Source organism: Lygodium microphyllum, chromosome 16 (genome assembly GCF_053477565.2).
Source record: "Lygodium microphyllum isolate KBCC chromosome 16, Lygodium_microphyllum_v1.1.10, whole genome shotgun sequence".
NCBI lineage: Eukaryota > Viridiplantae > Streptophyta > Polypodiopsida > Schizaeales > Lygodiaceae > Lygodium > Lygodium microphyllum.
Genome location: NC_141150.1, coordinates 17,747,039 through 17,764,630, shown reverse-complemented (window position 1 = coordinate 17,764,630; position 17,592 = coordinate 17,747,039).

Here is a 17,592-nt window from a genome sequence, read left to right as displayed (position 1 = left end):
ATCACTTTTTGCGCATGAGGATCCCAAAGATGATATCCCATCTCACCTGCATCTCCATAGCCAAGGAAAATGCATTTCACACTTTTAGGATCTAGCTAATTGCATTTATCCTTGGGCACATGGCAAAAGACCTCACATCCAAAGACACGCAAATGAGCATATGAGGGAGGCTTTCCTGTCCATACCTCCTCTACAACCTGGAAGTCAATACCACTGCAAGATGACATGTTAATGAGATGCACGATAGTACAGATTGTGCCTTAGCTCGAAAATGCAGTGGTAAGCTTGCTTGGCTAAGCATACTGCGGATCATCTCCTGGATAGTCCTATTCATATGCTCAGCCATACCATTCCGGGGACATGTTTAAGGGGCGATCAACCGACTCTTAATACCCTGCTCATCACAAAACTGCTCAAAGGTATGCAATGCATGCTCACCCATGTTATTGGTCCTTAGGTATTTTAGCCTATGCCCAGACTGGTTCTCTGCTAAAGCAAGACAATGCTGAAAGATGGCCAAGACATTAGATTTTGCTTTATGGGATAATCCCAAACCTTACGTGAATAATCGTCAATAAATGTGACAAAGTACTTTGCACCCCCTAATGACTGACAGGGCATGGGTCCACATACATTTGAATGCATAATAGCCAAAGGCTCACCCATGCGTGGAATACCAGACTTTTTATGCGAATTCCTAGTCTGCCTGCCATATAAACAATAAGCATCTACCAAGCAAATATCATAGTCAAGGACGTGTAAGAGATCCTAGTCTCAAATCTCAAGTAATAGTTGAAATGCATAATCCGCAAACTTTGGGTAAATCCAACACCATAAGCATAAAGATCCCACTGGCACAAAATTCGATGGCAAATGAGCAACCAAGCTCAGAGATAGCATATAAATGCATAAGACATCTCATAGCCAAGAATGTACATCATGAGAGCAGCAAGAGCATGTAAGCGGTCAAGCATCTGATAGCATCCAAGTACATCATGTACAAACCCAAGTCAACCTCTGACAAGCCAAGAAACATCCAGAAGAGGTTCCAAGGTATCCAAGTACAAGCCCAACTGAAGCTCCAAGTGGCAAAGAAGCTCAAACAATGTAGGTAGCATGCATTGCTGATATATGCTTCAAAGCATGTACCAACGGGTCATGCATAGACTATAGCTATAACCTCTATCACAAAGCATGCCAGTGTAGAACAATGTCAAGTAAGTGCCAACCAATACAGAGCTCAAACGAGGCCCAAAATACATTTTGGCAAGACATTTTCCAACCTCCATTTGCATCCAAATAGTCATAACAAGCATCTAGGAAAGCACCCAAGACCAATAGGCATAATATAACTCGAGTTAAATAGCTTTAGTATTGCTCTATTACATCTAAAAATTCACTGTCAAACTAAGCATAAACATGGCCAAAATCAGCACTGAATCAATGGCATACCATATGCATAACTTCCCATAACATTCAGACATGATTCGAGTACCAAATGGCATCAATAGCTAGTACCAAGCAAGCATAAATATCGAATGCTATTGTAGCACTGTTTGGGGATGGCTATGTATGCCTATGGACTATTATGATAGTCTTGGATAGAAGTATATAAGACCCAAATATCAATGCCAAGCTCAAGCCTTCAATGCAATGGTTGAAGCATGCTCCTATGCCTCAAATGAGACCTTTGTGTAGTGCCAATGGCCTGAAGAGGTGCTGGAGATAAAGGCCACATTTTTAATAGGATGAGAAAATGGTGCAACCTACTGAAATCACATTTTTGATGTTGCTGAGGGAGCTGGGCACTACTTGATGGTTAGGGAGCTTCTATGGCTCCCAAAGAAGCTTCCCAAGAGACCTCAATAGGCATAGAAGAGAGAGAGCTCAGTTCCAAACCTTCATGGGTTGAGCCATGGCTACCCTGTTCTTCGAACCTTGTGGACTGAAACAAAAAGTGGAATGAGAGCTCCAATACCTGTAGATGAATGCCTTGCAGTTGCCCAAGAAGGCCCAATGCTTTCCCGAGAAGAATGAGACCGACCGAAAGCTCGAAAGGTGTGGCTATGGCTACCAAGAGTGAAGACAAGAGTGTAGATATTCAAATGAATGCTGAAAGAGTGCCCAACCACATTCAAGACCTTGAAGAGCCAAGCTCTGATACCAATTGAAAGGTGAGAAGGATCGAGCAAGAGAGCACGGAGGTGAGAGCTATGGCGGATGGAGCAAGAGCAAGAAAGAGAGAGACTCCAAATGTGGAAACTCTAATAGTCACAATGTGTGATTGGCCTTCCCTTTATTCAAATGTCACTGAAAGAATAAAGAATGAAGTGACAGTGATGGGCGGTCACCACCTGCAATGTGCAGGTGTGGGTATTGTTAGTGTAGTAATACACAGGCGACTAGGCGGACGTGCATTTACCCCCAAGACTTTGATAGGCTCACTAGTTTTTCCTTTTTGTTTAGCCCCAAGCAATACTTTTATCCCATCTTTTTTTGTTGACTTTATTAAAGCATTAAAAGAGATCTTGAGGTTTTTTCTATTTCTCAACATTGTTACTTTTGCAGTTATCCCTCTTTGTTCCTCCTTTAACCTTTTGTGAGGCAAGTGGATGGGCCATTGTCCAAATTGACTTCCAACTTGGAGTTAAAGGTGTAGCCTTCATTAGACAAGGGTGTTTCTCTTGGTGGGCATAACTCAAAAGCAGTCTTGATTTCATATAAGGTTATTGGATTTTCTTGATTGAGTCTTGCTTGCTCATAATTTAGTATTCTAAGTACTCTAGCCAAGTTCTATCACAATCCATCATGACTACCCCGTCGACAAAAGCAATGCATGCCTTTCCTTAGGTTTGGAGTTGACAATGATTTGTCCAATCACATGCTAGTTTTTTAGTGTCATAGTCGATAGTTTTGACTCCTATGGTTGAGAATTTGTCCCCTAATTCAAAATCAATATATGCACTTTCCATGTCTTCTATGTCAGAAAACTCATCATCCTTCCTTGCCTCTTCTTCAAACTTGGCATTCTTCTCAAGGAGGGCCTAGTTCTAGAGGAGCTCTAGATTATGCACTTTGGTCCACTTCCATTGTTGAGATTCTAAGAGCTCTTAGAGTGGTTTTAAGTATGCATTAGGATTAGGTCATGCTAGGAGCTATTTTGATACTTCTCACCATTATACATATCAGAATTGACTGCAAGTGTTGGTTTATGGCATTCATTGTTTTTCTTTGCTCTTTGATGTAAGTGACCATGGCTAGACTATGGTGGCTTCTTACTTATAATCCTCCTTGTTATTTGAGAAAGACAAGTCAATGGTAGCAAGGATATTCATTCAATCTCGCTCACCGATAGGATATGGGATGTATTTCGTAAGTAGATAGTTTGATGCAACCTTGGTGTTGCCCTTTAGCAAGGCAGAGATGGCATCCAGGTTGATGGATGAGGTCTTCCAAGTGTCCATCTCAATCCTAATAGCTTCTATGCGGTTTCCAAAGAACATTAGGCTATTATCCCAATCCTTGATTGCATGTGCATTTCTCATCTAGGATCGACCAAGTAGGATATCGTAGTCGACTCCCTTCATGACAATAGAGTTTATTGAGAATTTAATGCTTGCAATTTTAATAGGCCAATCCTTCAATATACCAAATGGTTTGACCTTTGTTCCATTGTCCAATGTGATGTTAAAGCATGCAATTTCCACAAGTGGATTGTCCTAAGCTTATAAAACTATATGGCTAAGGACACTAATCCCTGCTCTTATATCCACAATTCCGTTTATGGTGGAATTTCCCAATGTATGATGACAAGAAGAATTGCGTGCATCTCGGTTCCTTCCCAAAAGGCATTTACTTGTAGGGTTCCTGATGTAGAGTATAGGATTAAGCTAGATATTTGTGTGTTTGAGTCATGGCATTGTGTAATCACTACTTTTGGTTGCACAATTCTTCTATGCATGCTTTAGAGCTTCCTAGAGCATCGTGTCTACTTCAACAAACAATAAATGTCTTAGTGGTAGGGAGACCAGGCTCGAGGTTAAGGTAGCTAATAATCTATTGCTTGGTTCTCCTTTTGCATACTATTTGTCATTCCACCTCCCATGCTCTTGATCTGACTGATTTGCGATGGCTCTGCTGCTTGGATCATGAGATGGCATTTGTGGTGTTCAATTTTCTCTCAACCCTACATACATGGGTGAATCAGGTGGGCTCATGCTCGTACAACTCATCATCTAGAATCGGCTTAGCATCCTAAAGATGAACTTATGCCTCTCTTACCTAGCTTCTAACATTGTCCATTATGTCCAATTGTTTCTTAGGATCAAGGTATTCTCTAAATTTTGTGCTTTCTTTTCCCTTCTTATTTGGAGTAGATGTTTTTGCTTCCACACAAGAGACTTGTTTTCCCTTTGCTAGTATTGTAGTACTATCCATCTTGAGTGAAAGTTTTGAATGAGCTATTTTCTTCATATTGTTTTGGTTCCTTTTATATATGGTTGATGTGTCAAGGTTACTCATTCCATGTATTGAGATGCTAGCCTATTTTTTCTTGGGCTCTAGTCCTCATGTCCAGGAGAATTAGAGTAGCATCATTGTCGAGTGTCTGGACACTAAAAACTTTGAGTGGTACTGATGGGATGATTGTCATGCTAGTGGAAGGTTTCTTTCTAGGGTAATCAACATAGTGTGTGACTCCACACTTTAGACATCTCAAGTTGGCTTTTTCCTTGTTAGCTTGCTCCTTTTCAAGACATCTTGATGAGATGTGGCTAGGGTGGATGAAAGTCCAACAAGTGAGAGGTTTCTATGGTTGGATTCTTTCCATACCTCAACATCGTCCCTTGCCCAAAGCCATAACTAGGATTGGCCTAAAATCCATCTGAATTACATATCCCTCTTCATCATAAGTAACATAAGGAATCGTGTATGGTTCTTCTTTTAGTGGTTTTTCCACTAAGTGAACAGAAGCATCGCTAGGTGGGTAATGATGTGATGAGTCTAGGTGGTCTGGCTATTCCAGTCATAGACCCTAGGTCATTTTGATTGTTAGGTGTAGATAGTGCTAGTGGGGTTCTGTTCCATAGTTAAGCTATCTATTCAATGGATAGAATGGTTTGGGATAGGGTTGTGAATATGAAAACATGTAGGCAATCTATGATGCATGGCCTTGGCCCAAATTTTCTAGCAAACTTTGAGTTATAAGAGTTTGGTTAGTTTACCTCAAAGGCATTTTCCCTATTGGCATTGGATCTTAGTTTAGTTTTTTTACGAATGCTAGGATGCACTAGACTTGGTTTAGTTCTGCATCTCTCGTTTACATGTCAAGCTTTTTTTTGTGATAATTTAGCAACTTGTTGTATTAGGTCTTTTCCTAGCTTTCTCTCCTCTTCTAGTTCAGTTAGTATTTCATGTGTCACCCTCCCCTTGTGCATTACCCTCGTCTTCTAATTATAGAGCTCTAATAGTTGATGGATTTCTTCTGAAAATTCACTAAGGTCAAACCCTAAATTGTCTATGTTGGATCTCAAAGTAGATATGGTCTCTGACTCTTCTTGTTGGGCTAGGGTCTCAATGCGGCAGATCAAGTCAGATAAGGAGGTGGTGGTTCTTGGGAAGACACTTTTCACTTGTAGTCTCGAGTGATCCACGTGTTGGTCACTTGGGATTGAGCTGTTTCTCAACTACATATCCCTCATCGATTGGTAAGGTGTCTTGATAGCTAGGTTGTCTTGTTAAGGTGTTTTTGATGGTGGCCCATTGTGCGGATTGTGTTTCCCTTTTTATCCATGTTGATTGAGTCTTTTAGCAATGGATGTTTGATTACTTTATTTCCCATTGTTTTAGTTTTATTATGCTGCATATGAGTCAAATAGAATTGCACTTGTGTGTCTCCTTTACAGATTCACCTCTTCAATTGTTTTACATTCCCTTTCAAGAAACTGACTTTCAATTCATGTTAATAAGTGCAAGTGCGATGTGCTCAATCAAGCTTTTTACTTTTTTAAAAACATTTGTGATGTATATAAATAAGCATCAAACCACAATCAATTCAACACATTTCTCAATCAACTAACTTCCTTGTAGATGATTGAAGCACTAGAAACTTTTACTTGGTTCAACTTTTTCACTCCCTTAAGCATATGCATGTGTTTCAGTTTTGGGGAAAGGGTAGGTGTTATGACTAGACTTGCAGAAAGTGTTTTAGGCCTTTTTTGAGGTATTTGCTCTTTTCCCTTGATTGATACTCCCTCTTAATGGTGTGGTCTCATTAGAAAAGTCTTGGGGATTCCAAAATTGGTTTCTACCTTGAGTATGAGATTTGCATGATTGAGTCAATCTAGATGCACCTTTAGGTTTTAGAGCGAGTTTTATAGATGCTTGAGAGGTCAAGTTATGTGCCTTGCATGCAAGGGGTCATCCATGGTGTAGACTAAAGGACAAACGTGTTTGCGTATGCTTTGAGTGGCCGATGAGCAAGAAAATTGGGTCTAGGTGATCTAAAACATTGATTTGTTAGGAAGCATAAGACTTGCTAATTGCAGAGAGGAGATGAGTATCAATTGCTTCTGGTATTATAGAGCTCAAGGGAGGAACCTTGCTTTAGTAGAGACTGTAAAAAGTAGGGTAGGACAATCCAATGCAATAACCAAGAGTAATCAATATGTGTACTTGCTTAATTCAATCTACTTGTCAACAACTACTTGAGTGTTACCTTGTGATGGCACTCCAAGGGCCCCAATTGATCCAAGATTGGGAGGGAATGTGAGATTGGGTTCTAGGAGTGATGGATTCAATTGCAATGTTTGGCCCAAGTGTTTATGGTTGAAATTCAAGGTGAGATAGCCAAGTGATGTATGCAATTGTGTTCGAGTGATGGGGTTGAACAATGATGGTGATCCAAATCAAGTTGTGATAGTGTCCCAAAGATAAGTTTTCTACACTTGAATCAAATCCTCGCAAAAGTGGGTGCTGATAGTGATTACGAGGGACAACTATTGTGATTTGAGGGCAATTGCTATGATGCCAATCTTAGGACAAATATTATGACAATCCAAACTTGATAGATGTTGTCAATTTGACTTACCTTATGGAGTTTAGTGATTCATTAGAGCCTTGCTTCGTAGTGATTTGGAGCAAGGTGAGGGCCCTTGATTCTCAAGGTGATTGAATTAGTCATGGTGATTGATTCTCTAGGAGATTTGAAGCATGGATGTTGGTGGGACTATCATGGCGATTTGCACTCAGATGATGGTGTTTGACTCTAGAATCACTCAATCCTAACTTAGAATCCTTTGATCCCACTCTTATGAAGGTATTTGATTCCCAAGGACTCAAGGTTTTCGATTGCAACCACGCTACAGGGGCAAAGATGATGACATTTAAGGAGATGTGTATCAAGGCATGATGGTGGTGATCTTGCAATTGGAGGATGATGGTACTTTTATCAACTCTAATGGTGACTCATGAAGTGATGGAATTCTTGTAATTAGATACTGATGGTGCTTTGTAGGAGACAAGCATGATGGTGATTGTGTCCTTGAAGAGAGAAAAATCCCTAAATCCTTAAAGTGTTTGCATTTGAATGTTTGATGGGAGGTCTCCAAGGGCAATTGGTCACAAAGCGATGACCATGAAGGCATTGATCACAACAACCATGGCAAGTCTCCAAGGCTATTGTTGATTACAAGGTGTTGCTTCTAAGGCATTGCTCACAATGCATTCCATTCTCAAGTCTAATTGCGTTGTTGATTACAAGGTGTTTCAATAAGTCTCCAAGGCATTGATTCTTGTTAGGGCACGAGCATTCAATCCTTATGGTGTTTAATGAAATGATGTAATTTGATTCTAGTAGCTCTAGAAGAATTTGATTCTAACTCCTACATAAGAATTTGATGCCAAGTAGAGTTCTTTGCCATTTGATTTGAGCTTTTGCATTGAATCCAAGGCTTTCATTTAGCTTAACACAAGGTTCCAAACACAAGATTTGATTGCACAAGACTAACCTAGACAAGATCTAACTTGGTCTTGCAAATCAAATGCCAACTTTAGTATTGAGTTCCACCTTAGGCTATTAGCCTTGATTTAAAGGCATCCAATTACCCTCACAATCAAGTGGTTAGGATTTCAAGGTGCAAGATTTGATAAGCAAGAGGAATTTCAAAGGTCTTGATTTGATTCTATTCTCTAGAAACACTCAATACAAAGGCATTCAATTGCCTCAATGGGTTTAAATGGTGTAACTAAACTTCTAACACTCAGATCAATCCTTATTGCCATCAAATTAATACATCTTACTATTGACTTGTGTTTGGTTATGTAAGCTACCAATTAATACATCTTACTATTGACTTGTGTTTGGTTATGTAAGCTACCAATTGACTTTGATTCAACTATGCTCTCGATTGAAAGGACTTGGATTGGAGGAATGCTCAAGAGATAATAATTGACTCTCCCAAGCTCCTTGTTGTTCAAAGGAAAGTCTTTGGCCCTCAATGCTATAATATGTTATGAGAAGAAACTCACCTCTATGGTTCAAGGCCTTTGAATCCCCACATTGAGTGTTTGACTTTTTCTTCTACTTAAAGATATATTCTCATACTTGTTTTTCCATCTTTTTCACACTTTATTCTCTTCTTCTATCCCCTCCCTAGTCACTTAGTTGTTACTACATGCTTTTGATTACTTTCTTCTCCCCTTCTATGTTGCGAACAATAGATGTATGGTTTGCACGTAGCGAATGGAAGAAGCTCCCTCTTTCTCTCTTTTACTCATAAAATTGCATACGACTCATGAGAAATTGAAAATAGACTAAAAGAAAAGGTAAAGTAATATGAACGACTCAAGATTGGGTTCAATCTCCCCCCGACATGAAGTGGGCAGCTCCCTTCATGCCGTATTTATAATATTATTATGAAATCTTATTTTCCCAAGATTTAGGCCCTTTACAATCACTCTTTGCATAAAGAGTTTGAGTAAACCGAAAAAGAGATAGAGTAATATGAATTAATGGATGCTAGCAGTTGTGCATCCCACAACTCTCTAGAACCATTAATATTTTATTTGAACATATCTTCTAAAAATCTATTTTGCTAATAAATATTTACATAGAGGCTATGCTCATGCTTTATAAGAAATAGCGGTGCGTCTAATACAATAATCCAATAATTGCCTAATAAATTCTTGAGGAAATAATCTTTAGAATGCTTGCGCAATGGTGCGCCTTTCCAATTCTCCTTGCTCTACACATCAACTGCCAAAAATTTAGAAAATCATGTTAGAAAAATAACCAACTGAATAATTGCAGCTAGCCTCATAAATCAATTAATTTGGAATTCCATACAATAATTAGTTCATGAAGACGTTAATACTCATGTGGATAAAAGGGTACCACCCAAGTTCACACTTGCATTGACGCCCGAAAAGGATAGGCGTCCCCATCGACCTTCCGCCTAAGACAATTCTTAGAAACATGCCCCGCATTGACAGAGAACCATTTAAGGCACTCATTCCGCCAACGTACACACAAAGGAGAACCATTTAAGGTGCTCATCCCTTTGCGTAGGTGCCACCTGGCAACATACCCCCGGGGTGGGATTAATCCATACTAAGAAAGCTTTTAATTGTTTACGCAAAGCTCGCTTCGCCTGTGTATGATTAATAATTGGAAATAATTCAGTTTTTGTTAACCCTTCGAGTAAAATTTGTTTACCTTTGTGCTCAATGTGCATTGAGTGTGTGTTGTAATCTATATTGGGGTTGAATTGGTGACGCCATGGCATTCCTAGAATTACGTCAGCAGATTGCAAATGTGCTACTAAAAAACTTCGCTTTTCCTTATAAGATCTAATACAAATTTCTAAATTATGAAATTCTTTAGTACCATTATATTGTTGTCCTAGAAATGCAGCCTTAATTTTATAGGCAGATGGAATAGTTTTAAGTTGTAAGTTTCTAGCTACTTTTTCTGAAACAAAATCATGAGGACTACCATCGTCATGCAAAATAGTCATATCATTATTATTGATTTTACATCGCATCTTTAATAAGGCATGCAAAGAAATTTTAGCAGCAAGGTCTTCAGGTTTGTTAGAAATTTCGCCGATAAGTGTAGCCTCATCGAAGTCGGGCATTGCTTCAAGGTCTTCATTGGATTCTTCAGCTCCAAGAAAATTTAGATGTGCCGTGGGTTTCTTCCAATCACGGGTGTTGCCCATGGGACAACAACTCACAATATGACTAGGACGCTTACAATTATAACAAATTACATTTTTGGAAATGGCATTGGAGATACTGGGGTTAACATTTTTAGGTTCAACAGATTTAAGCAAATTTGAAGGTAGATTGGGAGGTTTAGAATTAGAAATTGATTGACCATGATTATTAAGAACATTTCGCATCCATGACCGTCGGTTAAAACGATTCTTTCCATATTGAGAATTGAAGTTATGGAAAGAATTAAAACGAAATTTGTTACCCATGTTGTTACTGTTGGATGCCGGAAATTGCCTTCGATCTTTAGACTACTTCTTTTTAGCATCGTGAGCTAGGGATATGGCTTCCTCCAGGGTATTGGGCTTGAACATGTTGACTTCGGTTTGGATGGATGGAATTAAGCCAGACATATACTTTCTCTTGAAGGTAGATTCGGCCACTGGCTCCACCATTTGGAGATGCAAGAGAGTGCTCCAAAATCTTTCTGTGTATTGAGGGATAGACTCACGTTCCCGTTGCATTAATAGATCCCATTGTTGTTGCATGCGGAGCTCGAATTGTGCAGGGAGAAAATTTGCAAGAACCTTCTTGCGAAAGTCATTCCATGTGAGAGGATGATCAATGCTTTTACGCGTAACATCCCACCATAATGCAGCTTTCTCAATAAAATAATGAGATGCACATTTAATTTTATCAGTTTCTGAGTATTTCTCATTGTCAAAATAAGCTTCGAACTGACTTAACCATGATAGAATTTTGCGACCATCTTTAAGACCATCAAAAGAATTAAATTTGAATGTACTCTTGCTTATCTTTGACTCCTTTCGACTAGCATGGACATCCAAAGTAGCATTGATGGCGCGGACTAGGTTGTCGTCGTTGGTAGAAATTTTACTAGCAGGACACTTGAGGGACTTCAGTTCTTGCTCCAGTTGTACGCGGTGTTGACACTCTTCTTCAAGTTGCATGGATATTAAATCCATATGCTGCTCCAAGGTTGGCTCAAGAAGTGGTGATGTAGAGTTGAAATTAGCCATGATTGCTTGATGGAGAAATTCAGAGATTTAGGATGCCTTGCAAATGAAAAATGCCTTGCTTTGTCATTGAAAAATTTTTCGTGTAAGACCACAATTTTAAACGGTCTTTGGACAAGAAATTATGGATGGAAGTAGGCAAGAAATGTGGGAATTTTTTATGGAAATTTTGTGAAATTTATGAAGCTGGAAAGAACTGCACAAGAACTACCTCTACGGGAGAGATAGTCGGCTGTGACTTGTGAAGATTTGCAGGGTCTGTGTATGACTCGGAGTAAGAGAGGTTGAAGTTGGTTAAGTAAGTTAGTAATGTAACTAGCTTGATAAGTTGATCAAGTTAAAAAAAAACTTGACGTTTTTGGACAAGAATGTGTCGTGATGCTGCTGTGGCGTCAAAAAACAGCCCCCCTCCCATGAAATCAAAAAAGAGCTTAAGCTTTAGCTAGGCTTTTAATTAAGCTTACTCATCACCTGTAAGCTCCAACTCTTCACGAAATCTGGTGCCATGATGTGGGAGTGGGTATTCTGCAATGTCTGGGAAAATCACAGAATTTCTTGATTGTGATAGAGGGGTTTGGGGTTTTGAAGGCCTGGGAATCCAGCCGTGTAGTCAGTTCACGATGAGATGGACCGTACAGCCTGTTTGCAGTAGTAGAGGCCTCACTTCACGCCAGAGGGTAGGCAATTGGAAGCCCAAGAGGTAGGCTGGGCTCTAATACCACTATTGCGAACAAGGGATGCATGGTTTGCATGTAGCGAATGGAAGAAGCTCCCTCTTTCTCTCTTTTACTCATAAAATTGCATATGACTCATGAGAAATTGAAAATAGACTAAAAGAAAAGGTAAAGTAAGATGAATGACTCAAGATTGGGTTCAATCTCCCCCCAACATGAAGTGGGAAGCTCCCTTCATGCCGTATTTATAATAATATTATGAAATCTTATTTTCCCAAGATTTAGGCCCGTTACAATCACTCTTTGCATAAAGACTTTGAGTAAACTGAAAAAGAGATAAAGTAATCTGAATTAATGGATGCTAGCAGTTGTGCATCCCATAACTCTCTAGAACCATTAATATTTTATTTGAACATATCTTCTAAAAATCTATTTTGCTAATAAATATTTACATAGAGGCTATGCACATGCTTGATAAGAAATAGCGGTGCATCTAATACAATAATTGACTAATAAATTATTGAGAAAATAATCTTTAGAATGCTTGCGCATGGCATGCCTTTCCAATTCTCCTTGCTCTACACATCAGCTGCTGCCAAAAATTTAGAAAATCATGTTAGAATAATAACCAACTGAATAATTGCAGCTAGCCTCATAAATCGATTAATTTGGAATTCCATACAATAATTAGTTCACAAAGACGTTGAAACTCATGTGGATAAAATGGTACTACCCACGTTCACACTTACATCGATGCCCGGAAAGGATAGGCGTCCCCATCGACCTTTTGCCTAAGACAATTCTTAGGAACGTGCCCCGCATTGACGGAGAACCATTTAAGGCGCTCATCATGCTAACGTACACACAAAGGAGAACCATTTAAGGCGCTCATCCCTTTGCGTAGGTGCCACTTGGCAACATTCTATCCCCTCCCTTGGATGTTATAGGCTTTTTATTACTTCTCACTTGAGCACTATTGCTCAATGTGAGTCAACTCATCAATGTGCCACATCTGATTCTCTCTCTCCATTCAATTCTATCTAATTGACCTCATTAAATAGTCATTCGGGGCCCCCCCTTTTTGAGGAGTGCTAGTGTTCATGGGGCCCTCACTTTTACTTATGCTCTCTTGACTAGGTTGTGTTTTCAATTACTCTTTGGCATAATGGTCCTTCCCTCTCTCCCACGTAGTTACAATGACATTTCTTTTAGCTCAGGTCACCCTTTGACATCTCACTCTTCCTGAAAGAGATCTAGCTTGTCATTTTTATTTATTTATTTTAAAATGTGTATTTTAATTAATTTTTTATTATTTTTATTTTCAAATTAAATTTGTACTTATTTTCTCCTCTCTCCCTCTTATGTTCGAATGCCTGTTGCACTCACTAAGCTTGAATGCAAACTTCCCATTTTATCTAGAAAAAGAGATATTTTCCTCTCTCACGTTCAATACTCCTATCAATTGTGTTCTTCTCTTGATCTCTCAATTAGCATTAAACAAGCATTCTTTCTCTAAATACTTTCTATTCATACTCAAGACTACACTTAGATGCTAGATTTCAATAATCAACTTCAACTAGAAAAGCATCAACACAAACTCTCTCCCTTTTTTCCTCTTAACCTAACCATGCATGTTTTGGAACTCACTTACATGCAAGAAAAAAATCGATCTCCCATTGATCTCTTGCTTACCCTTCACAATACACTTCTTATTTCTATGTAGAGTGGAGAAATGAGAGCTTTGAATAGTTGATTCTACCATCTTCGCAATAAAAGCAAAATGTCAGGTCACAACTGTTTTCAATGATGGGACAAGTGTGGAGCTCCTATTGTTTTAGGAGTTTGACCATTTGATGTAGACTAGCTCTCATCTAGTGTCTCATATCTCTCTCAAAACCACTGGTGACCCTCACAAACAATAACAACAACCAATAATACTTAGATTATAGTAGACACACCTTGATCTCACTTGTCATTGTAGTCTCTTACAAGTTAAAGGGTATCTCATGATCCTTGTGTAGGTGTCTCGTTCTAAAAACTTGATCACCTAATGTGCCTATGACCATGAGCCTCAAGTCGCCATCATAAGAAGAATGCACAGATGAGGAAAGAGAAGAGAACTGTCAAGTGCTTCATGCCACATTCCTTAGGCTCTCATAGTCACACTCTCTCCCTCACACACACACACACACACACACACACACACACACACACACACACACACACACACTCTCTCTCTCTCTCTCTCTCTCTCTCTCTCTCTCTCTCTCTCTCTCTCTCTCTCTCTCTCTCTCTCTCTCTCTCTCTCTCAACAACATGACAACTCAAAGTAGTAGTCAAAAAATTAGAGAAAGAAATCTTACAAGGAGTCTCAACACACACTTAAATGCACTATTCCATTATTTTTCATCCCTTTTATACATTTTTTGAGGGTTTTTACACTCTTTGGCCCCTTGGGTGTGTAGCCCATTCAAATGGCTCCATGGTGGGTTTCTTTTTACTATAGAAGTATAGGAGCTACATGGGACTCTATCCACAAATATAATACAAAATTACACAAGAGTGAGCTAGACTCCCTGCATTTATTGATCACATTATCCAATTACATTTGCTGACATGGACCAAAAATTTAATTCTTCTTGTTGTTGGGCACTTTCTTGCTTCTTTGTTTACTTTCGATTTCTAATGGGGTTAACATTGCCCTCTTACTTTCACAAGGTAGAGAAAGAGAGACAAAGTATTGTGGAGCCAGAGTACGAGTTGGATACATGATAGGTAGCTATCTTTCATGCCAATTTCATAGCTAAATGAAGCTCTTGATATAATAAGATATAATAAGAGTCTATCCATAGCCCCATTGTTGGTGAAAGCTCAAAATATTGGTTACATTGCTGAGACAAAGGGTTCAACCCTTTCTTGTATGGAAGATCATACTCTCATCGTGTATAGGATTAGGAGAGTAGTGATTACTCACAAGGATAGAGCTTTGCTTTTGAAGAAATGTTTGATTTGGTATATACATGACTAAATGAGGAAAATTTGTTTGTGGTGGTTTAAGAAGTTGAACTAATGGAGAAGATTGAGCTTCTTGCTCTTCCAATAGACCTCCCAAAATACACATTAGGTGATAAGGCCAAGTCACTTCATTTTGCAATCACGTGTATGCTTGATTCCTTTAGTACATCTAATGCATTGCATGTTTTCATGATCGATGCATCTCAAGTTATATCTTACTTGTAGATCATAGAGGAAAAGTGTACAAAACATTGAACTTTCTTGCATTTTTTCTTTTCTTTTTATATTTTCTTGTGTATCTTGAACTCAATGAAAGTTTCTATGCATAATATTTGCATGTAGTGGAGTGTCATAGCTCACTTCTTTCTTTGTCACTTAAGTCTCCTCTTCAGTCTTCAGTAGCTACTTCTTCCTTTTGTTTTAGCTCTTTTGAACTTAGATTCATCCTTTCCAAAAGTTATAAAACTTTTTCAAAGTCACACCCTCATTCCACAGGACACTTACAGAAGATTTACAGAACATAACAGATCAGAAACAGAGTAGAGGTAGAGGCTCTACAGAAGCTCATCAGAGGGTTACAGAAGGTCATTAGAGAACATCAAAACCTCATAACTCATACTAAAACCATTCCAAACTATCAAAAACTATTCAATAAGCTTTCAAAATATAAGGTATTAGAAACAATCAGAACCTCAACAGAACATATCAGAACATCACAAAGCTTCATATTTCTACTGAGAATCATCATGAGCTTCCAAAACATAATACATATCATCCAAAACACTTTCAAACACTTCCAAAACAACTAATCATCACTTAAAATCCATCAAAATCAACTATTCAGGCCTAAAAAACAACAAAAATCAGTAAAAAAATTCGTCTTTTTCCACTCTCAACATATCCCCACACTTAGAAAGGAAGCGTCCTCGTGACCTAAGGAAAAGAAGAATATAAGTTCAATAAAGAGCTCAATTTTTTTTTCGTTAGAAACTTTAATAATCATCCCAAACACGACCCCAACATGCGTGCATTCAAAAGGGATTTCAAATGTAATGTCTAAGACCCCCAAAAAATTATTGCAATATCTTTTTTGAGCATAGTTGTTAACCCCAAGTCAAGATGGCGAAGCCAAAATGGCGAAAAATGGAGAAAAAGCAAAGGAAGATGAAGAAAAAGAGTGAAGACATGCAAGCGGCCCCTAGAGATGGACCGGGGCAAAAAGAGCAACCATAAAAGAAAAGGCGCCTCGAAAAACTCGAAAAATCTTTGTAAAAGAGCGCCAAGCTCCCTCCTGTGCCCATTGTAAAATATTAGACGGGTGTAGGCTAAAAGGCCAAGGAAACACTCATTTGCAACAGTTCAGTGTGAAAGAGGGAGAGAGAGAGAGAGAGAGAGAGAGCTACCGGCCGATTCGATTCAATCGCACCAATGACAAGCCCGTCACTCCATCCAGGTATATGAATCCCTTCTCTTGCTCCCCTAGGTCGGATTTGGAAGGTTATGCCTGGTATGATTGAGTGAAGCACGAGAGATGATCAAAATCGATTTTTTGTTGTTTACGTGTGCCGCGCTCGGCCCGTCCGAGTGACCACCCACTCCTGGGTCGAGCCCCAGAATCGGCCCTCGGTCACGTGTCGAATTCGGCCCATCCGACCAAAACCCTAATCGGCCCATCCGAGTCTATAATTCGGAACATGAACAAACTCGGCCCTCGGCCCACTTGCCTCGGCCCGTCCGAATAACCTTGTCTGAGTCAACCACTCGGCACTCCGTCCGAGTCCACCCTGTCCTAGTCCCCGGATTCGGCCCTCGGCCCATGCGCCTCGGTCCGTTCAAGTAACCCATTCGGACCCTGCAATTCGGACCAGTTGGGCCGAGTATAGATTTTTGCTAGATCTTTAGAAAATTGGCCTGACTCGGCTAGGTCTCAGCAGCTCAGACTGTCGAAAGCCCGTAGGGCGCTCAGAACTTGATTTTGACAAGCGGAATAGGCAAACTAGGAGGGCGCTGCTGCTTAGCAGCCAGGAGTGGGAAGTTGCAAGACCTAGAGGCCCAGACGCGACCCGCTGAGCTGTAAGGCCTGTTCGGACAAAAAACGAACAAGGCAACATTTTAGGGAAACCCTAAACCCTAACAAGACGACTAGGAAGTGATCCACAAGCCTGTTCGGCCCAAAATAACGCGAGAGTGCGTAAGATGACTAGAAAGTGGTTGCTGCACTCACCCTGAATTTTTGCACTTGAAGTACACTTAAGGAAATGGAAAGCCTGATCGAGCACAAGTGCACGAGGAAAGACACATTGAGTGGCCATGAATTGAGGACTGTATTAAATAACTGAAGGAACTCACCCAGATAAACCACTCAAGGAACCCACCAATAGGAGAAAACCCAATACAGAGACAAACCGTCAACGATCAGAGGTAGGACCAAGCAAGGGACGCCAATGAAGTGGATCTGCCGAGCCTACTGAACCTAATCGATAGCTTGGTGGAGCACGACAACTCGACAATGGTAGAGGAAAGTTCAGACCAAAGATACAATGAGGAATTCGACTTAGGAGCCTTCCCAGATGCAGTTCAGCACTTGGTCAGTAGTTACGACACTCATGCTCGATACGAGCACCGCGGTAGAACGGCAGACGCTATCATTGCAG